Source organism: Lynx rufus, unplaced genomic scaffold (genome assembly GCF_022079265.1).
Source record: "Lynx rufus isolate CCGP_SWC_20201006 ecotype Redwood Valley unplaced genomic scaffold, mLynRuf1.p SCAF_26, whole genome shotgun sequence".
NCBI classification, from domain to species: Eukaryota; Metazoa; Chordata; class Mammalia; order Carnivora; family Felidae; genus Lynx; species Lynx rufus.
In genome coordinates this window covers 883,529-908,317 of record NW_025814841.1, presented here as the reverse complement: position 1 = coordinate 908,317, position 24,789 = coordinate 883,529, and the positions used below count along the sequence as shown (strand labels likewise).

Here is a 24,789-nt window from a genome sequence, read left to right as displayed (position 1 = left end):
GTAGTCCCCTTGCTTAGATCTTAGCCTAAGATTGCCAGAGAAAATGGATAACCATTTAAATTTAGGTTTCAGATAAATGGTGAATAATTTCTTTGTGTGTGTATGTCAATTGCTATTGGAGATATGTGTAAACTAAAAAAGTGTTCATCTGAAATTCAAATGTAACTGGGCACCTGGAATTTTATTTGCAAAGTCTGGTAGCCTTCTCTTAGTTAAAACTGCTTAAAGCAACTTAAATAGATTTTGATTAACATTTTATTATCTGCAGGGCTGTATATATGTACTTATGTCTCTCATGTCCAATCTGGATAATTAGATGTAACCTGTGCTGGAAGCCTAAAATAACTGTCCAGCAAATCTGTTTTGACTACAATATGGTTCTGTTTCTGTCCGTGTCGAGATTTGACATCTTCCTGGTGACAAATCGGTCTTTTAGCTACACATGTGTAATTAATCTTGAGGGTGAAGATGGTTTCCCATCAGCCATGTTCAGGCCTAGCTCGGGGAGGGTTATAATAGGATGAAAAGAATTGTAGTACAGAGAATAAGCTGTTTGTTCTGTTATTAAACACTTCACTGCTTGTAGTTAACGATTTATTCTTCAACTCATAAATACTTGTTATTTGTAATATGTCTTGTAAGCACTTCAAAATATATCCTATTAAGGCTATCTGATTCCACTGTTGATATTATTAGGCATCATGCTATGACCCTGCTTTTAATGATAAACAAATGGGTTGAGCAGTGAGGTACAAAAATCAGAGCGAGAAAGCAATTTACCAAACCAAGTTTTCTGTTCGACATTTTTAGTTCATAGCATGAAGTTAATTTAATGGCATCATCTTTGTGAGAAGCAGTCATTTTGTAGTTTTATGTGTTCTTGAGATCCTGGCTTGGTGGTAGATGGAGAGACAGAGGTTTTTCCACTGTGAGATCTCTGGAGCATGTTTAGAGTATAGAGTGTCTGAGAGGAGTGGGGGTATGTGTTTCATCAAAGATGGGATCCTCCTTAGCTGAGAATTCTGAGATTGTAGCAGAGGATATGATGGTGGAAGAAGAGAATTTATGGAAACTACCTGAGTGAAGCTTTAAATATATAACAAGTGTTTCTGATTATAGATGATAAAATAGTGGATTATTATTCTTTCTTTGCCTGAAAGTTTATAGCATTACCACTGTAATAGTTCACTGGTTTAGTTTATTTCTAAGTTTAAAAAGAATGAGGTCTCTGTGAATATTATCTTGTATTTGTGAGAAAATACAAGAAGTATATAAGGAACCACCTTAAAAGAAGCTAATGTGAAAAAAACCCCATAAATCATTAACATAACCTGGTTATCTTATACCACCAAAAATTCAACGTGAGCTAATGATATGACGTCAGTGGATAAAATATTAATGTAGTCTTGGTCTGCAATAGTGGAAGTATACTGGTGTGACCATCTCTGAGCTCACTTTTCAGGTATTAACAGAAAATGTATACAGATGCTTAATGCTCATGTGAGGAAGAGAAGACTTAAGTGGGACATTCTAGCTGTCTTCCAATATTCAGAATGTTCCCTCATGTAGAAGATGGATGGAGTATACTTGCAGAGCATAACCTTAGCATCAATGAACAGAACTCACCAGGAGACACATGTCAGCCTAGCTAGCTAACAAAAAGAGTGATCTAAAAAGGAAACTGGCTTCTCTTTTTGGTAGCCAATGGACTATTGAGAAAGAACACACTGAAAGCTCAGATGATGACCTTTCAAAACTATAGAAAAAACAATAGGTGGTTTAAGTTCTTTCCAACTTTATGATGTCATGATTCTAGATATTCTCATGGAACATGTTATTAATTAAAATGTGTAAAGTACTTGCTATCCTCAGTCACTGTCCTAAGGATATGCAGTCATTCATTTATTCAGAAAATATTAACTAACTATAGGTACCAGGCATTGTTAAAGACCCCAATTTTTGCCTTCCTAGAGTGATATTCTAAATAGCAGAAATAAAAACTTTATATAGTAAGTGGAAAAAGTGATACATGTTCAAGTTAAAAATGTAACCAGGAAATAGGATGGAGAGTCCTAAGGGAGGATTTGCCATTTTAAATGGGGAAGGCTTTGTTGAGAAGATTATATGTGAGTAAAGATTTGAAGGGGGTAAGGAAGCAAACCACAGGAATATCTAAGGGAAGAATGATCCAGAAGAGGGAACAGGAAGTGCAAAGGCCCTAAAGCAAGACTTGCCTTTCGTTCTGAACAACTGGGACACCTGTGTGGCTGGAGACAAGAGGCACAGGCGAGAGGAATAGGAGTTGAGGTCAGAGAGATACGAGGGATCAGCTTTTGTAGGGACATTTAGGTCTTGGTTGAGAATCTGCTTTTTCCTCTGGCCAAGATGGGCAGCCACTGAAGGATTTTGGCAGGGAGTGACGTGATGGTTTACTGTGCAATTTGCAGAGAACAGATTGTAGGGAACAAGGGATACAGTTAAGGAGGCTGTTGCAATAATCCTGGAGCGAGAGGATGGCAGCTGGTCCCAAGATGGTCTCAGTAGAGATGGAAAGAAGTGGTCAGACCCTGCATTTATTTTGAAGGTAGAGATAGCAAAATTTGCTGGCAGATTGGATGTAGTGTGAGAGGAAAGAGGGATTAGGATGAAATCAAGGACTTGGACATGAGCACATGGAAGGACTGAATTGGCATGAAATGAGATGGAGAAGACCGTGACGCTTTGGATAGGGTGGGAGGGATATCGTCAGCTTTCCAGGAATTACCCCTTTAACTGTCTTAAAACACTTTGAGGCCAGGACACCTAGGTGGCTCAGTTGGTGAAGTGTTGGACTTCGGCTCAGGTCATCATCTCATGGTTAGTGAGTTTGGAACCGCATTGGGCTCTGTGCTGACAGCTCAGAGACTGGAGCCTACTTCGGATTCTTTGTCTCCCTCTCTCGCTCTCTGCCCCTCCCCCACTCTCACTCTGTCTCTCCCCTCTCAAAAATAAACATTTAAAAAAATTTTAGAAAACACTTTGAGGCTATCATCTCCACTCCACAGAAGACCAAACTGAAATAGAGGTTAGGGGACTGGGCAACATTCGAAGTGAAGCCAAGATCTGAACACAGGTGCCTAACCCAGGACTTGTCCTCTTAACAACTGTATTGTGATATATAATAAGCCTGGTTACAACATGGCCCCAGTGAGCAGATGGCATAGGCTTAGTAACATAAACCACTAGGGATTTATAGGAATCTGTGAGGAGGAAACAGAAGGTATAGGAAAGGAAGAGCCTGAAACTCTACCTTCTCTGCATAAACAAGGACTCCTCTCTAACTGCTCATTATTGGGGAAGAAAAGTATTTTGAGTTAAGAGAGTTTTCTCTGGTAAGCTAATTGTTGAAGTTTTTAAAAATCCTAATTTTTCTAATATGGCATTGATTTTGTGTCATTTATCTAAATTGAGCACAGTGGTACTTTCCCCCCATTTAAATGGTTTTGCTTTCATTTTTAATCATTCTGGCTATCAATTTTCATCATGATAAAGGATGTTTAAATTTTGTATTATATACTTAGCCATCTTCCATTTTTATGAATATTAAAGAATTTGAAAAGTATAGCAAAGCATTAACATAAACAAGGTCACACTAAGAGATAATCACAGTATTTTAGTACATTTGCTTTTAATAAATTTCCATTTAGTATACTTAGTACTCATATTTATAGATGTTATATATGATGGATATTACACTATATACATAGCTTTGTATTATGCTTTTTCACTAACATAATATGAGTTTCCTATCCTATTAAATTCTTTGTAAATATAATGTCTATTCATAATTCTTTTAAGCACCCCCCTGACCTCTAATCTGTAGTGTCTTTTTAAAAAGACTTTTCCTAATACTGTTAGTATTTCCCAAATACAACCATTGGTGTTTAGAATGAAAACATATTATGGAGATTGTGCAGTCTGTGATATGCCTGTTAGGCTGTTTTCTCTAAAATAGTCACTGGTGAGAGAAAAAGCTTGAACTGATAGTCACTTCACTAGAGATCTATGTTCCAAGCTCTTTGAAAATTTGATTTGTTATCCCTTTTTTTCATATCAGTAATCTTTGTCAGAGACAACTCTTTTAAAAGCAGGCAAAGAAGTGATGTGCCCCATGCCAATATTTGTAATTTTTTTAGTTTCCTTGGAACTTTTATAGGAAACAATAAATATAAGCCTCTCCAAGTAACAATGTGAACTTCAATTTTATTTTAATGATTCTTCTCCATTAAGTGGTGCTTAAATGTTTAATGTTTTTCAGGGATTAAAAGCTAAGCTATTGGCACAGTCTGTGATGAACAAATGGGGATACAACCGAAAACTACAAGTTTGGGGATTAAATTTGCTAAATGCTCTGGAAGTATCCTTCTATGTTTTCTTATTTTTAATGAATATATTCTAATATTCATCTCTATTTATAAACCAACTGTGGGGTGCCTGGGTGGCTCATCTGTTAAGCGTGTGACTTTGGCTCCACATATCAGGCTCTGAGCTGTTAGCTAACAGCCTGAGGTTGGCTTTTGATTGTGTGTCTCCCTCTCTATGCCCCTCACCCGCTGCTCACACTCTGTCTCTCTCTCTCAAAAATAAACAAACATTTAAAAAAATGTTTTAAGTGTTAAAAAAACAACTGCAATAACTTAGTGATCAAACTATGATGATGGTATGTGCCTACTTTATTTTTTACCTATAAACAAATAAATTTAAATTTCAACAAATTTCATTAAGTATTTGTGGTAGCTTATACTTAGGGTCAAGTTTATAAAATCCAAAAAGTAAGTCTTACCTATTTAACTTGATTAAACAAAGAGGAACATAGTAGCAAACTATGTTTAAGACAAACTTGTATAAGTAGATGACCAATTTTAAAAAATGGAATATAAAAAAATACACCTAATATCAAGATCATGCTGAGTAGAATTTAATCTTTGATAATTTATATGTTTCTTGAATTATAAAATATTTAAATTATAAATATTAACTGCTTTTATAGAATGGATATTTTGAAGTTTACTAAAAAAACAAAACAAGAATATTAGAGTTGGAGGAGCTTATAAACTTAATTTAGTATAACTAGAAGACTAGTTAGTATGAACTTACTTAGAAATAAACTCAAGGTCATCTTATTTCTCATTCATGGATTTTTTTTCTACAATAGCACATGAATCACTCTTCCTTATGAAGTATAGGCCTGTAATATGACTTAATGTTAGGTTAGTAAGCTTATTGTCCAAAGATTCCAAGAGAAGAATGGTATTACCAAGATGGTGACATAGATCCCAATTTTGCTCCCACTCACAAGAACAGCTAATAACTATTCATAGACAAGGCACCACTGAGAAAATCGTAGAACACAGAGGTGAGGCTGAAACAAGCCCCCCACCTCCCACCGGGTACCACAAAGACCAAGACAGACAGTATTAGAAGTGTCAGAAAAATGGCTACATGTTGACCACATTGCCCCTCCCTCAAGCCAGCACGGTACCACACTGAGAGGTCTCCCCTGAGCCTATGGTTCTTCCATCGTTGGGGGGTGGGGGGGTGGGGTGGGAAGCCTAGGGTGGACATTAAGCACCTCCAGCATTTTGGGTCACTTCTTGGGAGCCCCTACTCTGATATCACCCCATGGTATTGCAGGAAAGTCTGTGAGACTTGACCACTAGGAATTTGATTGTAATGGGGATGAGGGGAGGTATTTGCAACAACCAGTTGCCAGATCTTGGCAGACCAAATTCCTACCTGCAGCATCCAAATAGTAGTCTGAACTAGTGTCTCAGTTCATCTGCAAAGCCAAGATGATAGTGCAGCCTGACCAGGGAATTCAGTAGGGCACAGATCTGCCTGATTTGGGTCCTCAGAGTCTTACTGATCCTGAAAATCGGTCCATAACTCCAAAAAAGCCTTCCTGGACTTAAAAGCCAGTTCACCAGCTTTGCCCAAGCAGGGAAACTAATTCATAGTCCCTCTCATTGCTGAATATAACTTTCAGCCCACTTGAGCAGAGAACCTAACCAGAGAAAATGAGACGCTGTGTAGCCCCTTCAACAGTCCTGTGTACAGGGGCACTTGAACAGAGAGCCTAGCCTGTGGTCTTTCCCATCTGCAGAGCAAAATCAGTGGCCCTTTTTGGCCAAGGAATACAGTGCACAGTCTTCCTGATTTGAGTCCTCAAACAATTAGCTATGCGGGTTACGGCGGCCATTCTGCTGCCCTGCCAGGGCAGAGAAACTAACTCATAGCTGAACCTACTGCTGAGAATATTACACAGTTCTGACATCTAGGAAGACTGAACAGAGAGCCCAGGCAACAGTGATGCCCATCCTACAGCCTTGCTTGGGCAGGAAAACAAGTCAGAAGTCCTGTTTAACTATTCTTGACCATTGGTACATACTCCTTACCCCCCATCTCAGAGTTCAGCAGAGGCCTTGCCCCAAAATGGACTCTGATAGTAAGTTTCATGTACCAGGACATTAGAAGCAGACCTGGCCAGAAACTCAAACTGAACTTATTGGTAAAATACTGTCTCTTCCAAAATGAACCTGTAAAGATGGGAAGAGGAAACTCCTTACTCAAATATACAGATACTAATATAAGGGATTCAGGGATCATGCATAAAAAAATCAAGTAAGGATGAACTACCAAAGAACGCTAATAAAGCTTTAACAACTGACCAAAAGAAATGGAAATCAATGAACTCTAAGACATGGAATTTGGAATAATCATCTTAAAGTTTAATGAACTCTAAGAACACAAGATATGCAACTAAATGAAATTAGGTAAGCAGTGCATGAACAAAACAAGAAATTCAGCAAATAGAGGGCATCAAAAAACAAAGAGAAATCTTAGAGCTGAAAAATACAATGACTAAACTGAGAGGCTCAATACAGAGATTCAAAAGCAGACCCAATCATGAAGAATGAACGAACCAGTGACCTGGAAGGCAGGACATTTGAAATTGTCCAGTCAGAGGAGCAAAAAGAAAAAAAAAAAGTGAGTGAAGAAAGCCTATGGGACTTATAGGACACAACCAAAATAAACAATATCCGCATTGTGGGAAAGCCAGAAGGAGAAAAGAAGGAGCATAAAGTATATTTAAAGTAATAATGGCTGAAAATTTCCCAAGCCTGGGAATTTGGCTGGGAATGATATGGGAAGGGAAATGAACATCCAGATCCATGAAGCCTAAAGGGCCACAAATAGGGATATCAAAGACATAATTAAATTATTAAGTCAAAGAAAAAGAATTTTGAAAGCAGAAAAAAGAAGTGACAAGTTACATACAAGGGAACACCCATATAACTATGAGCCTATTTTTCAACACAAACTCTTCAGGCCAGGAGAGAATGGGATGATATTCAAAATTCAAAATATTGAAAGAAAATAACTCTCAAACACGAATTCTGTACCCAGTGGAAATGTCCTTCAGAAGTGGACAGATGAAGAATTTCCCAAATAAACAAACCTGAGGTAGTTTATCACCACTACACCTGTCTTACCAAAAAAAAAAAAGGGAATCTTTTGAATGGAAATAATGGAAGCTAATTAACATTGTAAAAACGTAAGGAAATAGCACAAAACTCACTGGTAATGCTAAATACATAGTCCAAGTTAAATTCTTTAATATGGTAATAGAGGTGTGTAATTCACTTACAATTCTAGTTTAAAGTTAAAAATGTAATAAAAATAACCATACCTACAATAATCTGCTATTGGATTCACAGTGTGAAATACATAAACTTTAACATCAATAACTTAAAATGTGAGGGAGAGAAGAAGTATAAACTTTAGGAACACTCTCAAGGTTAATTTGCTAACAGTTTAAAATAGGGTGTTATAATTTTTTAAATTTTGTTAACGTTTATTTTATTTTTTGAGAGACAGAGACAGAGCATGAGCAGGGGAGGGGCAGAGGGAGAGGGAGACACAGAATCTGAAGCAGGCTCTGAGCTGTTAGCATAGAGCCCAATGTGGGGCTTGAACCCACAAATGCGAGATCACGTACTGAGCTGAAGTTGGATGTGCAACTGACTGAGCCACCCAGGCACCCCTATAATATTAAGATACCCTATGTAAGTCTCATGGTATCCACAAGGGGAAAACCTGTAGTGATCATATAAAAGAATATAATAAAGAAATCAAAGAAAACTGACACAAAAAGACATCAACACATGCACAAAAACCACAGCAGGAATAGAGGCAAGAAACAATGTATCTATAAAATAACCAGAAAACAATTTACAAAATGGCAATAGTAAGTTCTTGTCTATCAACAATTACTTTAAACATCAATGGATTAAATTCTCCAATGGAAACACACAGAATGGCTAAATGGATAAAAAAACAAAACAAAAAACAAAGATCCAATGAAATGCTGCCTACAAGAGACTTGCTTTAGCCTTAGATGCACATAGAATGAAAATGAATGAATCAAAAATGGTATTTCAAGCAAATGGTAAACAAACAAAGCAAACCAAACAATAACAATAAAAAATAGGGGTAGCTATACTTTTATCAGACAAAATAGACTTTAAACTAAAAATGGTAAAAAGAGACAAAAAACATTGTTATATAATGATAAAGTGATCAATCCATCAAGAAGATATAACAATTGCAAATATTTATGAACCCAACATTTGTGTACCTTAAAGCAACTAAAAGAGCTAAAATGAGAAATCAACAGCAATATGATAATAGTTAAGGATTTTTATACCCCCTCTCAAAAACAGATAGATCACCTATACAGAAAACATAAGGAAACAACAGATTTGAGCAACACTATAAACCAAATGGACATACCATATATATGCAGAACATTCTATCTGACAACAGAAGAATACACATTCTTCTTGAGTGTGCTTAGAACATTTTCTAGGATAGACCATATGTTAGGTCACAAAACAAGTCTTAGAAAACTTAAGAAGTTTGAAATCATACCAAGTTTCTTCACTGACCACAATTGTTTGAAACTAGAAATTAATAACAGGAGAAAAACTGCAACTCATCAATATGTGGAAATTAAACAACAGTTTCTTAAATAATCAACAGATCAAAGAAGAAATTAAATGGAAAAGAAAAAGGTGTATTGAGACAAAAATGGGAACACAACATGACAAAACTTATGCAGCAAAAAACAGTTTTAAGAGGAAAGTTCATACCAATGAACACCTACATTAAGAAATAAGAAAGTTCTTGGGGCACCTGGGTGGCTCAGTCAGTTGAGCATCTGTTGCTTGATTACAGTTCAGGTCATAATCCCAGGGTCATAGGATTGAGCCCCATGTTGGGCTCCATGTTGGAGTGGATCCTGCTTAAGATTCTCTCTCTCTCTCTCTCTCTCTCTCTCTGTCCCTCTAACCCACTCACAAAAGCAAGAAACATGAAAGTTCTCAAATAAATAACCTAACTTTATACCTCAAGGAAATAGAATAAACTGAACCCAAAGTTAGCAAAAGGAAGGAAATAAAGATTAGAGCAAAAATAAATGAAATAGAGAATAGTAAGACAATAAAAAAAGATTAACAAAGAGTTGATTCTTTAAAAAGATTAACAAAACTTATAAGCTTTTGGCAAGATTAACAAATAAAGACCAAATCAATAAAATCATATGAAAGAGGAGACATTACAACTGATATCACAGAAATACAAAGGATCATAAATAGGTATTATGAACAGCTATATGTGAACAAAACAGACAACCTACAAGAAACAGGAAAATTCTTAGAAGCATACAACCTATCAAGATTGAATGAGAAGGAAATAGAAAATCTGACCAGACTAATTACTAGTAAGGAGATTGCATGAGTAATAAAAAAACTTCCAATGAAGAAAAGCCCAGGATCAGATGACTTCACTGGTGAACATTTAACCAAGAATGCCAATCCTTCTCCAATTATTCCAAAAAATCAAAGTGTAATTTTATGAGGCCAGTATTACCCTGATACCAAACCAAAAAATGTGGAAAAGGACACTATAAGAAAACTACAGGCCAATATCTATGATGAATATAGATGCAAAAATTCAATAAAATACTAGCAAAATAAATTCAGTAGCATGTGAAAAAGATAATGAACTCAGTAGCACAAAAAAGACCATTCACCATGATCAGTGGGATTTACCCCTGGGCTGCAAGGATGATTTAATACACACAAATCGATAGGATACATCACATTCATAGAATAAAAGAAAAAAAAATTGTATCATTTCAATATACAAAGAAAAAGCATTTAACAAAATTCAATATTTGTTAATGATAAAACACCCAATTAGGTATAGAATGAACTACCTCAACATAATAAAGATTATATATGATAAACCTACAGCTAACATCACAGTTACTTGTAAAAGGTTGAAAACTTTTCCTCCAAGATCAGGAATAAGGCAAGCATGCCCACTCTTAGCACTCTTATTCAGCATAGTGTAGAAATCATAGCCAGAGAAATCAGGCAAGAAAACAAGTAAAAGTCATCGGAATCGGAAAGGACAAAGTAAAATGGTCTCTATTTGCAGATGACATAATTTTATATACAGGAGAATCCTAAAGAACCCACCAAGAGCTGTTCATCTAAAAGATAAATTCAGAAAACTTACAGAATATAAAATTAACATACAAAAAACCAGTAACCTTTCTATATACTAGCAATATTTTTTTATTGGAAAAGGAAAATGACTCCATCTACAAAATTAAAATAAATAAGTAAATAATGCTTAGGAATAAATTTAACCAGGAGGCAAAAGATCTCTACACTGAAAACTGCAAGGCACTGATTGAAAGAAATTGAAGAAGACACAAATAAATGAAAAGGTATTTGTGTTCATGACTTAGAAAAATACTATTAAAATGTCCATACTACCCAAAGCCATCTATAGACTCAATGCAATTCATATCAAGATTCCAATGACATTTTTTTACAAAAGTAGAAAGAGAATCCTAAAATTTATATGCAACCACAACGATCCAAATAGCCAAAGCAATCCTGAGAAAGAAGAATAAAGTAGTAGGTATCACATTTTCTGATTTCAAGCTGTACTATAAAGCTATGGTAGTCAAAACAACATGGTACTGGCATAAAAAGAGACATACTGTTCAATGGAATAGAATTGAGAGCCCAGAAATAAACCCACTTACATACAGTCAACTAATATTTGATAAGGGATCTTAGAATAGTCAATGGAGAAAAGATAGTCTTTTCAATAAATGGTGCTGGACAGATTGGATATTCACATGCAAAAGAATAAAACTAGACCCCTATTCTTCACCACTCACAAAAATTAACTCAAAACGGATTAAAGACTTAAGTGTAAGACTGGATACTGTAAAATTCCTCAAAGAAAACAGGGAAAAAACTCATTGACATGGGTCTTACGAATGATTATGTGGATATGACACCTAAAGCCTATTTAACAAAATAAAAAATAAGTGGGACTACATCAAAAACTTCTGCTCAACAAAATGAAAACACAACCTATCAAATGGGAAAAGAATATTTGCAGGACAACAAAGAGTCCAATTAAAAATGGGCAAGGGCCTGAGTAGAATAACTGGAATATTTTTCCAAAGAAGATATGTGAATGGTTAACAGGTACATGAAAATCTGCTCAACATCACTAATCATCAGAGAAATGCAAACCAAGGCCACAATGATACAGCACCTTACACTTGTTAGTATGGTTATTATCAAACAAACAAAGGATAACAAATGCAAAAGAGGGTGTGGAGAAAAGGGAACACTTGTGCACTGTTGATAGAGTTGTAATTTGATCCAGCTACTATTGCAAATGAATGAAGTTCCTCAAAAAATTAAAAATATAACTACCATATATGATTTAGAAATTCTGCTTCTGGATATTTATTGAAAGGAAATGAGAACGCTATGTCAAAGATGTATCTGCACCCCTATGCTCATAGCAGCATTATGTACAATAGCCAAGACATGGAAATAACCTAAGTTTTCATGAATGGATAAAGATGTGATCACACACACACACACACACAGCCATAAAAAAGAATGAAATCTTGCCATTTGCAACAACATGGACTTTGAGAGCATTATACAAAGAGAAAGACAAATACTGTAGGATCTCATTTATATATGCAAACTAAAAACAAAACAAAGATTTGTGGTTTCCAGAGGTGGGGGTTGGAGAAGGGATAAATGGATGAATGTGGTCAAAAGGTACAAACTTCTAGTTATAAGGTAAGTAATTACTAGAGATGTAATGTTTAACATAATGACTACTATAGTTAATACTGCTGTATGGTACCTTTGAAAGTTGTTACAAGAATAAATCCTGAGTTCTCACTACAAGGAAAAACTTTCCCCCACCCCTTTCCCCCTATATTTATAGGTGATGGCTGTTAACTAAATTTATTTTGGTAATCATTTCACAATATATGTAAGTCGAATCATTATGCTTTACACCTTATATTTATACAGTACTATATGTTTAATATATCTCAAAACTGGGAAAAAGAATGAGACCAAGAGAAATTTAGAGCTCGTGTTGATGTCATATTCCTTCAGTTTTAAGATGTCTTCATTGTTTATAAAATTGGTCTAATTATATTAGTTCAGTTAAATAAAAATACCACCACACAAGTATTATAATGTTACTGAGAGTAGAAATAGTAAAATAAGTATCTTACATTCAAAGATATAATTATATGTGTTCTCTTTGCAGTTACTTGTTGGCTTGTGTACATTTAGACTCTGCTCAGACACAATTTAAAAAGATCACCTCTTGGGGCGCCTGGGTGGCTCAGTCGGTTAAGAGTTCAACTTCGGTTCAGGTCATGGCCTCACAGCTCATGAGTTCGAGTCCTGTGTTGGGTTCTGTGCTGACAGCTCAGAGCCTAAAAGCCTGCTTCAAATTCTGTGTCTCTGTCTCTCTCTGCCCCTTCCCTGCTTGTGCTTGGTTTCTCTCTCTCTCAAAAATAAATAAACACTAAAAAAAAATTTTTAAAAAAAGATCACCTATTGACTTATTCCAATAGGAATGCTCCCTATTAAGGTGCAAATTCTCTAAATTTGTTGGTGATCCAGTATAGTGACTCTAGTGTCATGAGTCTTCATTTACATGCCCTTCCTTAACAATGTCTGAACAGGTTTACTTGATACTTTTACAAGATCAACAAAAGAATTCTTTGAAACTTAAAATCTACTTTTTAAAATATTCAGTTTATAGTTAACAGAAGCTTAAAGACCATTCTTTCTTTCAGGTTGCTTGCAGCATTTTTCCCAAACTTCAGAAAATTCATGGCACAAGTGTCACTCCTTATGGCTCTTCTACTTTGGACAGTCATGGAGCTAAAGTGTAGAGCTTATATACAATGAAACACATAAAATGGAATTCTAGCAACTGCTATCCTATGGTCTGAATTGGCTCTTTGGTTGAAAACTATCAACCATTTTCTCGGGGCGCCTGGGTGGCGCAGTCGGTTAAGCATCCGACTTCAGCCAGGTCACGATCTCGCGGTCCACGAGTTCGAGCCCCACGTCAGGCTCTGGGCTGATGGCTCAGAGACTGGAGCCTGTTTCCGATTCTGTGTCTCCCTCTCTCTCTGCCCCTCCCCTGTTCATGCTCTGTCTCTCTCTGTCCCAAAAATAAATAAACGTTGAAAAAAAAAAAAAAAAAGAAAACTATCAACCATTTTCTTGCTGCTGGTAAAGTCCCTAGGTGGGCATGCTTAGAATGAGTTTTGGTCTATTTTAAATATTTTAAATATTTTTTTCTTAGTTTTGTTTCTGCCTCTGATTCATATGGTCTACTGCTAGATCCTACATCTGATAGCAGTGATTGCTTGCCTGCCATTGTTCAAAGCTCAGTTTGTAAATGACAGATGCTTTCTGTCCAAACTTCATGAATTCTATCAGTTTTAATTCTACTGCTTCTTCTATCTATTGCTATTGCTCAAATAGATACAAGAGGGAGTGGTAGGAACTACAGTTCTCTTGTGTGACTCCTTCCAAATGCTCTTAAGTAACAAGAATGGCTCAAATATTCTTTGAATGAGTTTTGGCAGGAAATATAATATTGCCTGTACTGATAGATGCTGGGAGACATTCATTACAGAAACTCTTTCTAAGTCTGTTTCCTTCATTGTTGTTGACTATCTTTTACTTCAAACCAATATAAACAAAAATAAACATGCAAAAAAAACCCCAAACAAAACAGAACAAACAAACCTGTTGCCCTGTGTTCCTGTATTTGCAAAAGGTTGTAGATGAGAATTTTGCTTATAAGAACATGTGGATTACACTGGGATCTCAAAAATCGCTTTCTTTAGGCTGTTTACAACCCATGCAGAGAAAAGACTGGTCATAAGAAAGAGGTGATTCCAAATCTTTGAAAGATGAAACAAGAATCAGTTAGTACAGGAATATTAGGTGGTTCCAAATATTAGGTTGTTTCTTGAGCTGAATAAATTCCAATAAAGAAAATAAAACAGTTAGCAGCAGCCTTTTCCAGAGTCAAGGAACAAAAATAATCCACAGACAGGATTTTCCTAATCTCAAATTACTTCAACTTTTTAATATTTGCTGTTTGTCACTCTTAGAGTCCAGTACTGAAAGTGAGACACACAATGAGGAAATTGCAAATGAACATGAATAGGGTATAATTAACCATACCTATTTTGATCATTTGCTCTCCTTATGGACTCATGTGTCTATGACTATTTGCATTTTATATACTTATGGAAAAAAAAGAGGTGCAGTGAGGGAAGAGAGAAAGATACTAATACATGACTCTAATTTATATAGTTATGTTCAAAACAGGATAGTTTTAACAGCTGAATTCCATCAAACAAAAAGTTCTATCACTTTGTAAAGAATTCCATGACTTCCAGTTACTTTGACATCTGAACAAGATTAAGTAAAACCATTCAGTAAGGTTCACCCAGTTTTCATTGCTACATCAGAGACCTGTGCCACCATTGTTCCAAGTGCTACTCTGTCCTCTCCAGTTTCTGGAAAAGCCCAGTTAAGAGATTTGTAAGAAATTTCTTCCATTAGGCAGAGTTCTCCCTCAGCATTTAAGAGAGAATATTCTCTTTCAAGTAGCTTTTCTTCATGAACTATTGAGATATTGTGTCACATTTGCTGTTAGGTTTCAGTGCCCACTCTGAAGGGCACTGAATACTTCTCCTCGTCCTAGCAATGAAATCATCCTGGGATTGTTACCAGAACAGTAGTTACTGCAGAAATGTAAAGTGAAAGATGAACAAATGCTGAGCTTTTTTGCATGTTGAAATAGATTTTTGAAGTTCAAGACAAGGTGATAATATTAAGGAATTTTGAATCCCAAGAGCTGTGTTTTGTATTTTTCAGAAGGAGAAACTGGAAAGTTCAAAGCATAAAGTTCATGCCCCCCCAAAATGGTTTTTTCCCTCAATCTTTTTAATTTTTAATATTTATTAATTTTTTGAGAGAGAGAGACAGAGCACAAGCAAGGGAGGGGCAGAGTGGGAGTGGGGGGGGGCGGAATACAGAGAATCCAAATCAGGCTCCAGGCTCTGAGCTGTCAGCACAGAACCTGACATGGGGCTCAAACCTATGAACCTTGAGATCACGACCTTAGCTGAAGTTGGATGCTTAACTGACTGAACCACCCACGTGCCCAATCTTTCTTTTTTAAATATGGAATGTTTCATGAATTTGTGTGTCATACTTGCATAGGGGCCATGGTTATCTCTGTATCATTCCAATTTTAGTGTATGTGCTGCTGAAATGAGCTCCCATTTTTCTCAATCTTGATCAAGACTTTCAAGGTGGACTCAGGAAGACAATAGGATAAGAAAAAAAAAGTACCTCAGAGTGAGTCCTGGGTGTGTGTGTAAGCTACAAATTGGATGCTATGTTCTCTCTGTGGTTATTTCCAAGTGGAGGCATGTGATAGAACTTCTTATATCTTCCACTTAAGTTTGTCATTCAGAACACAATGTGGAGCCCAAGGAAGCTGGCAAAAATTGCGACTGTCCAGTGCCACATCAACTTAGTGCAGTAGCAGTGGAGCAGAAATGGTGGTGGGATGGGACTAGGCAGATCACACTTGAGATAGCTCTCAAGACCTTTTCCTATGGCCCTTAAAAGATTCAGGGAAAGTAGAATGATATCTCATGGCTCAAGAATGTCAAAGAAGTATAGCAAATCAGAAAATGTTTCTCTATATGGAGAGGGGAACATAGACGGTGAAACAAAAGCTAGGACCAATGGGATAGCGGATCTCCGTGGATGCCAGCATGGGAGCATGAAATGCTAGGGACCAAGGAGGCTGAAAGTGTCAGCAAGTGACCAGATTCTTCCAATAATCAACTTTGCCCTGCTCTACACACACCACCACCACCACCACCATGACTCACTAATCCCTACAAACTTAGGTAAGAATCCAGAAACCTGGGAAAGGAAGACAGGGAAAGAAAACTCTTAGAGGGCTAGCTTAAATTTGAAATTACTAGTGTTAGAATTGATTAAAATCAGGTAGGATAGGGATCTGAGTTTATTTATAAAAAACGAAGGAGGCATATTATCTTTGCATATCTGAATATCGGGACATGATAATTTATACTTGCTATGTATACTTGATTTCTTCCTATTTCTGTTACAGAATCTTGATTAGAAATCTTAAGATATAGACTTCTTTTTTTAAGTTTATTTTCAGAGAAGAGAGAGAATACACATGAGCAGGGGAGGGGCAGAGGGGGAGAGAGAGAAAGAGAGAGGAAGAGAGAGACAGAGAGAAGGAGACAGAGAGAGGGGGAGCGAGATCCCAAGCAGTCTCCATACTATCAGTGCAGACCCTGATGTGGGGCTTGAACTCATGAACTGTGAGGTCATGAGCTGAGCTGAAATCAAGAGTTGGCCCCAACTGACTGAGCCACCCAGGTGCCCCAAGAATTATTTCTTAAAGATTCATTTCTTAAACTAGGTGTAAAGCAGAATTGTTTACCATGAAAAGTCACTCAAGAAATCCCTTAGTCCAAGCATACAGTGCAATATACTATATATTTACTTAATTCACTCCACACAGGCAGTTTTTCCTCCAGGGCTCAAGAAAAGCTGTTTCTTCAGGTGACACCAGATTAAGTTGTGTGCTTTGTGTCTTGAGATACTTAGGTTGCAAGAAACTCCCAAAATGAGAGACTCGTGGGATTGGACATCAGGTGAGGGCGGATTCATTCTTTGCACCTGCCACTCTGAGGCATTGGATCATCCAGCACAAAGAGGTCAGCTTTTCCCACATTGTTTAATTCTCTCCCCTACACATATGCTCTCCGTCTCTCTCTAAACTTGTGTATTTGAGTAAAGTGTATATGGGCAATTGGACTCTTGTGTTCATTCTTGAAGTTTTGATTTGGACATTATGGTTCTGGGCAGATGGTCTTTGTAAGCAGCCTACCTGGCTTGACAATTTTGGGTTGGATCCAATATCATTTAAACTCAGCCTTTTTCCTTCCAATGCTAAGTATCTGTTCTCTTACAGTGTTAAAACAAAATGGGCTTCTTTCTTCACCCAATACACAAACGTTTTGATAATATTTGCTAACATTTTCAAAACTGCACCTGACTTAACCGCCTATTTGGAAAGGGCAAACTTGAAAGATACTTTTAACTTCCCGTAGGCATTGAGTTATTTTTTTAATATGAAAATTTATTGTCAAATTGGTTTCCATACAACACCCAGTGCTCATCCCAACATCCCAACAGGTGCCCTCCTCAATACCCATCTCCCACCCCCCACCAACCCTCAGTTGGTTCTCAGTTTTTTTTTTTTTTTTCCAACGTTTATTTATTTTTGGGACAGAGACAGAGCATGAACAGGGAGGGGCAGAGAGAGAGGGAGACACAGAATCGGAAACAGGCTCCAGGCTCCGAGCCATCAGCCCAGAGCCTGACGCGGGGCTCGAACTCACAGACCGCGAGATCGTGACCTGGCTGAAGTCGGACGCTTAACCGACTGCGCCACCCAGGCGCCCCTGGTTCTCAGTTTTTAAGAGTCTCTTATGTTTTGCCTCCCTCCCTCTCTCTTTTTTTTCTTTCCCCTCCACCGTAGTCTTCTGTTAAGTTTCTCAGGATCCACATAAGAGTGAAACCATATGGTATCGGTCTTTCTATGACTTATTTCACTTAGCATAACACTCTCCAGTACCATCCACGTTGCTACAAAAGGCCATATTTCATTCTTTCTCATTGCCACGTAGTATTCCATTGTGTATATAAACCACAATTTCTTTATCCATTAATCAGTCAATGGACATTTAGGCTCTTTCCATAATTTGGCTATTGTTGAAAGTGCTGCTATAAATATTGGGGTACAAGTGCCCCTATGCATCAGTACTACTGTATCGTTTGGGTAAATTCTTAGCAGTGCTATTGCTGGGTCATAGGGTAGAACTATTTTTAATTTTTTGAGGAACCCCACACTGTTTTCCAGAGCGGCTACACCAGTTTGCATTCGCACCAACAGTGCAAGAGGGTTCCCATTTCTCCACATCCTCTCCAGCATGTACAGTCTCCTAACTTGTTCATTTTAGCCACTCTGACGGGCATGAGGTGGTATCTGAGTGTGGTTTTGATTTGTATTTCCCTGATGAGGAGTGATGTTGAGCATCTTTTCATGTGCCTGTTGGCCAACTGGATGTCTTCTTTAGAGAAGTGTCTATTTTTTCTGCCCATTTCTTCACTGGATTATTTGTTTTTCAGGTGTGTGCAAAGCCATTGTTGATGGCAATTCAGCTTTGAAAAGCAAAATTAGTTATACACACTTAATTGTGATCTCAGATTCCATAAATATATACTTTAAAAGTAACCTTTTGTGATTATTTTAAGCTAGGAAAAAAAATTATACTGAATTTTAGTGTTACTGATAATAAACATTAAAACTTTTTTAAATATTTATTTTTGAGAGAGAGACAGAGTGCAAGTGGGGGAGGGACACAGAGAGAGACAGACAGACAGACAGACACAGAATCCAAAGCAGGCTCCAGGCTCTGAGCTGTCAGCACAGAGCCTGATGTGGGCCTCGAACTCAAACTGTGAGATCATGACCTGAGCTGAAGTCGGACCCTTAACTGACAGAGCCACCCAGGTGCCCCTAGAGTTACCGATTCTTATTAGTAATGACATAATTATAGGCATACTTACAAGTAGATAGAGGTTTTGTGGGAATTTCAATTTCAATTTATGAAGCTAAGAATACAGTTCATGCTTGATCAACATGGGTTTGAACTGAGGGTCCATTTATACAGATTGTTTTTGACAAATACAGTGCTATAAATATATTTTATCTTCCTTGTAATTTTCTTAAAATTTTTTTCTAGCTTACTGTATTGTAATAATATAGTATGTAATACATATAACACACAAACTATGTGTTAATCAACTGTTGATGTTATTGGCAAGGCTTCTGGTCAGCAGTAGGCTATTAGTAAAGTTTTGGGGGAGTTGAAAGTTACATGCAGATTTTCTACTGCATGGAGGGCTGGCACCTCTAATTCCTGTGTTGTTCAAGGGTCAACTGTATATACAATATTATGAAGTTGAATTTAGGCATTAAAATTAAATTTAAAATGAGATTAATGTATCCAAATTTTAAAAATTAAGTTGACATACACCAAAAAAATCACACATTGCTAGGGCTTCTTCCCAGATCTCAGAAGGGGTCCCAAACAAGGTGCCCAGAAACATATTTTTATTAGATGCATGATAAATATCACTTTGGACACAGATTACGGGACATCTCCTAAATAATAGAAAATATAGAAAATATAAAGTGTCCAGTTCAATGTCTATCTCATCTTTTATGTGTTATTTAATACAGTTATCTCATTTACAGGTTAGGAAGGCAAAGCTCAAAGAGGGTGAGAAACTTGCCTAAGGTCACATAGAAAAAAACAAAAAAATTTCATAACAGAAAAAATTCTAATGCATTCAGGTCTGATTCATTCCAAGTCCTTTATTCCTTTTTTTATGATACTTATTTAAAATTGGATCAGCACAATTTAAAATGTTATGTTAGCGTCAGTTGCACTTAAACCTAAAGAGACAAATATGTCCTTCCTTCACTCATCCTTTCGATTTGACATGTAAATTAAATCTTGACCATGGAGATATGCTTTACTGGCCAATATTTTGACAAACATTAGATTTGTGTCTAGATTCTGGTAACAGTTACGTGTTGTAGAAGATTCTGGGTAAAAATCAAGCTAGGCATAGTATTTTAAGAACCTCAGTAGTGCTATTAATATTCAGGTGAGTAACGCTATTAATATTCACTTACCAATATGTTAAAAACCGAATAGTCTTACCATGTTTCAGATTCATCCTGGAATACTGTGTTTGGTGGCAAAGAATCTGTGGAAATATTGGCTTCAGACTTGGGCTTATAATTCAACTGAGTCCCAGCTCTAAGTTTTGTAGAAACACAAAGCACAAATTTTTCACACTTTGATTATTATCTGCTCAGGTTATTGATTTTTTGCCATTTCTCTTTGAGCCTAGAGCTTGACGTTTATTATGCTTAGCTCTAGGACTCCAGAAATCTTCAGGTTCCAAGGATAGAGCAGGTTTTGTTTGGTGGATTTACAATTTTTCAGGCTTCTGGGTGTGTTAAAGTAAGAGGTTAAAAAAAAAAAAGAAAACCATCTTTCATTACATATGTATGTATATATAGAACATTATAGAACATTTATCTATTTACATATTGGTAAATGTTATTTGTGTTTGGATGTAGTGGTTCTTGACATGATGATCCCCTAGACCCTCACCAGTGGATGTCATTTTGTTTCAAGAGCATGTCGTAGTTTATTTGCTGCTTTGAAACCTTCAGCTACATGATCCTTTTGTTTTTACTCTTGGTTTCATGGTAGGTCTTTCAGACTGTACCATGACTTCGTTCACATCATCTTGACTTAACTTTAATATGTCACAGATCAAGTATCTAATTATATGCTTTCTTGCTTCCTATGATTTCTCACTGATGGTCCCCTGTCAACACCAGTTTTTAAGTTGATTTTCTTTGGCAATCATGCCCCTGAAATTTATGTATGTATATATTTATGTATTTTTTTACCCTGGAGTTTGGCCATAGATTTTCAACATCTGGGTTTTGATCAAGATTTTAATTTTGTTCTAGTGACTTCCAATTTACTACTTTCTCAGGCAGGCACTTTGGAAAGGGTCATATGAAGAGAATTTTTTCTATTCTTCATTGACAGAAATATTATCAATGTAATATATATGCATAATACAGATATTTTTGTGCCTTAAAAAGAACAATGGTAATTGTTCTTCAGATAAGAGGGGGGGGGGAACGACCCCTTTATAGAAAAGAGTTTTTCCTTATTTAAATTTTTAAAAATACTCTTATTTTTGAGAGAGAGAAAGAACATGCGCAGGAGAGGGGCACAGAGAGAGAGAGAGAGAGGAAGACACAGAATCTGAAGCAGACTCCAGGCTGTGAGCTGTCAGCACAGAGCCTAATGCAGGACCTAAACCCATGAACCACAAGATCATGACCTGAGCCGAAGTTGGACACTCACCCAACTGAGCCACCCAGGCACCCCAAGGTTTTCCTTATTTAACTCATAGTAATAAATGTTCCTCAGAGTCAGGGCATAAAACAAAAGCACTGTTGAAAGAGAATTAGAGTCCTAATATATTACTTTTTAGTATCTGTTTTTTATTTTGTTTTATTATTCCAGGAAGTATTATTGATTGATTGGGATCCAAGAAGTGATTAAAAACATACATGCCCTATAAAATTGTGAATTTGCTTAGTCTTTTCCAGAAAATTGCTTGTATCTTTCTAAGTGTTTAAATCTAATCACTGCTGATACTAGGTGATAAGCCTTGGCCTTTAGAACATAAAATGTTAGATAACCTTAGTTCACTTCATTGACTCTTGGATGTCTACTGTGTGGCAGAAAATATGCTTCACTGATGAGAATATGAAAACAAGTAATGTATGCCCTCACCAAGAGCTCACTATTAATGATAAAATAGAAAATTAACAAAAAGGAAATAGGCTATTTATAAGGAGACATGGTGGAATAATTTTGTCTGAGAAATTTCATCAAATATTATATTCAGAAAATATATTATCTCTGTTCAATTAAGTTGTGTAACAAACACTAGAACAATGCATCCTGGTCTCTACAGATTTATTTTCTCAAAGGAAATAGTAGGAAGAGTAAAGCCTCAATCTGGTGTCAGGCAGACCTTTGTGGGAGTTTTAGCTCTACCTACTGTTGAATATATGCAAAGTGGCGATAATATTATATATTGATAGATTTTATTATGCTATGAGATTATCTACTACATAATGGTTTGATAACATTAGCCTTCAAAGTGTTTATTAGTTTTGTCATTACTAGAATTGATGAATGGTGTAGAGATCTAAGACTACTAATCAAAGTAGCCAAGAGAAGATCATGATATAGGACTATTTTCTCTTCTCTAAAAATTCTTAAGAAATGAAAAAAGGAATTGGATGCCCTTAGAAATATTTTCAAAATATTCATGGAGCAAAGTAATTCTGTAGAGTAGTAGTTCTCAAAATGTGATCACTGGAACAACTGCATCAACATCATCTGAGACCTTGACCAAAATACAAATTCTAAAGCCCCATCCTAGACCTATTGGATCAGAAATTCTGGGAGTGGGTCCCTATTGCTTTGTGTTGTTTTAACGTTTGCAAATTTTTCTGATACATACTAACATTTAAGAACCACTGCTATATATTGATATGAATATTGTCTTATTAGACAAGTCATTTATGACCAATCTTTTACAAAACAGTTTTTTATTACCAAGTCTGTATTTAGGAGTATATCCTAATTTATTTTCACATGGAAACTTTCAAAGTCATTCCTTATAACAAAATTTTCCTTTTTGTTTCATTTATTTAAAAAAGTTACTTTAGTTACTAAGGAAGAGGAAGAAAAAATGAATTAGCATAAAGTTGAACTTTAGTTGAAATTAAGTGAAATTTAGTATAGACTGAGACATATGTAAAGTAATAGAATTCTCTGAGAACTTTTCCACCTGTGGTAGAGATCTTGAAGTTAAGAATTTTTAAAAAATTTCTTCTGATCAAAGTATTTATGTTATTATTTTTCCATAAACTGATTTTTTCTTTTTAACGTATTTTGAAATGGTCTTCTCCAAAATATTTTCATTTTGTAGGGAAGATAAATGTTCATAAACGTACTAGAATGGAGGCTGGTTGAGGATTTGAACTCTGTTTAATTTTGCATCCTCAGTATCTACCAATGTGCCTGGTACATGCAAGTGTTTCATAAATATTTATTAAAATTTCATTAAACTTATTACATAGTACAAAGCCAAAAATGACCAATGCCATAGATGAAATAAAGATAAAAATAATCTAAGATTTCATAAAAGAGATTATTTCCATCTGGAAGACTAAGAACTATTTCACAATAAAGATGGAATGTAAACTAATCCCTTAAAGAATGAGTAGAATCTAGAACTACTTCGGTGCAAGAGTTAGCAAGCATAGGGAAATCAGGTGGCAAGTGAATAACATTTTGCAAGATATAGAGACTGAAAATGCAGGATATGTACATGGAGCAAATAGCCCAGTGTTATAGAAAAATCATAGAAAACAGCAGGATAAAATTTTTTTTGAAGCCAGACCATTGAAGAACAGGCTTGGCATCCAAATATTATTCAGTAGTACAGAGTCATTTTAGATTTTTGAGTAGGAAGCAAATGCTTAAGGCGATCCTTAAAGAAGATTAATTAGCCAAGTGTAAACTAGATTAAAGAAGGAGTTGTTGAATGTGACAAGAGGAAGAACAACCTGGGTTTGACAGAATTAGGGAAACTCACTTAACCATCTTATTGTATTTCATGAGTTGTGAGGGTAAAGAAGATAGGATGTCATTTAAATGTAAAGCCTGGCTCATTAAGAGAATAGTGATTCAAAGAAGAGTGTCAGAGAATGGAAGCTGAAGAGGTTTAAATTTTGGACATGATGAATTTGAGATGCCTCTAGACCAAATAGGCAAAGCAATCTAGAAAGTAGTTGCATATTAAATATTAGAATTTAGTAACTAAGTGAGGTTGGACGTACAGATTTAAGAGCTATCTGTTTAGATTGAATATGAATTGCCAAGGGGAGAGTGCAGCAGAAGTCAAAGATTTGGTTTTGGAGAATATCTGGATAGTATGGAGGAAGAAATAAGAGAACATCTACAAGTGTCAAATCACAAGATATAAAAGAGGATGAGGAAGGAGAGAAGGCCTATAAATTGATGATTATGAAGTCATTAGTAAATATCAATCAGTTTGGTAGAAATAAGGTTGGAAACCAAACTCTGCAATATTTAGAGGAAATGAATAATGAGGAAATGAAAGCAGACATGAAAATATCCTTTAAGATTTCCAGCTGGGTTGAGGGTGATATTGGTATCATGGTGGCATAAGATGTTCCTCCTGTCTTTCCCCCATTTTAACAACTAAAATTTATCATACATCCACAAACAAAAGTCCTGTGGGAATGTAGCAAGATTCTTGCACAGAGAAATGGGACACTGAGGCTTTTCTTTGCAGGAAACAACTTTATTTGTCGTGCTGGCACGGGCTCAGCAGTTGGTACCCAAAAAACTGAGCCCCAAGCACAGCGGAGTATAGCCCTTTGTACAATTTTTGCTCCTTTGTCTCCCACATCTGGTAACATAGAGTCTGAATGGGTGGTCTATGTTATAGAGTCATGAGGAAGGTAGCAAAAGGG

At 36.3% G+C, this 24,789-nt stretch overlaps 1 non-coding gene across 1 annotated transcript; it reads right to left on the bottom strand.

Annotated features, from left to right (window-relative positions):
• Positions 1–15,665: 15,665 nt before the first annotated feature.
• On the bottom strand, positions 15,666–15,769 carry LOC124519089 (U6 spliceosomal RNA). Its single transcript, XR_006963999.1, has one exon. It is a non-coding gene; the product is annotated as a U6 spliceosomal RNA (small nuclear RNA).
• Between the last annotated feature and the right edge of the window lie 9,020 nt (positions 15,770–24,789).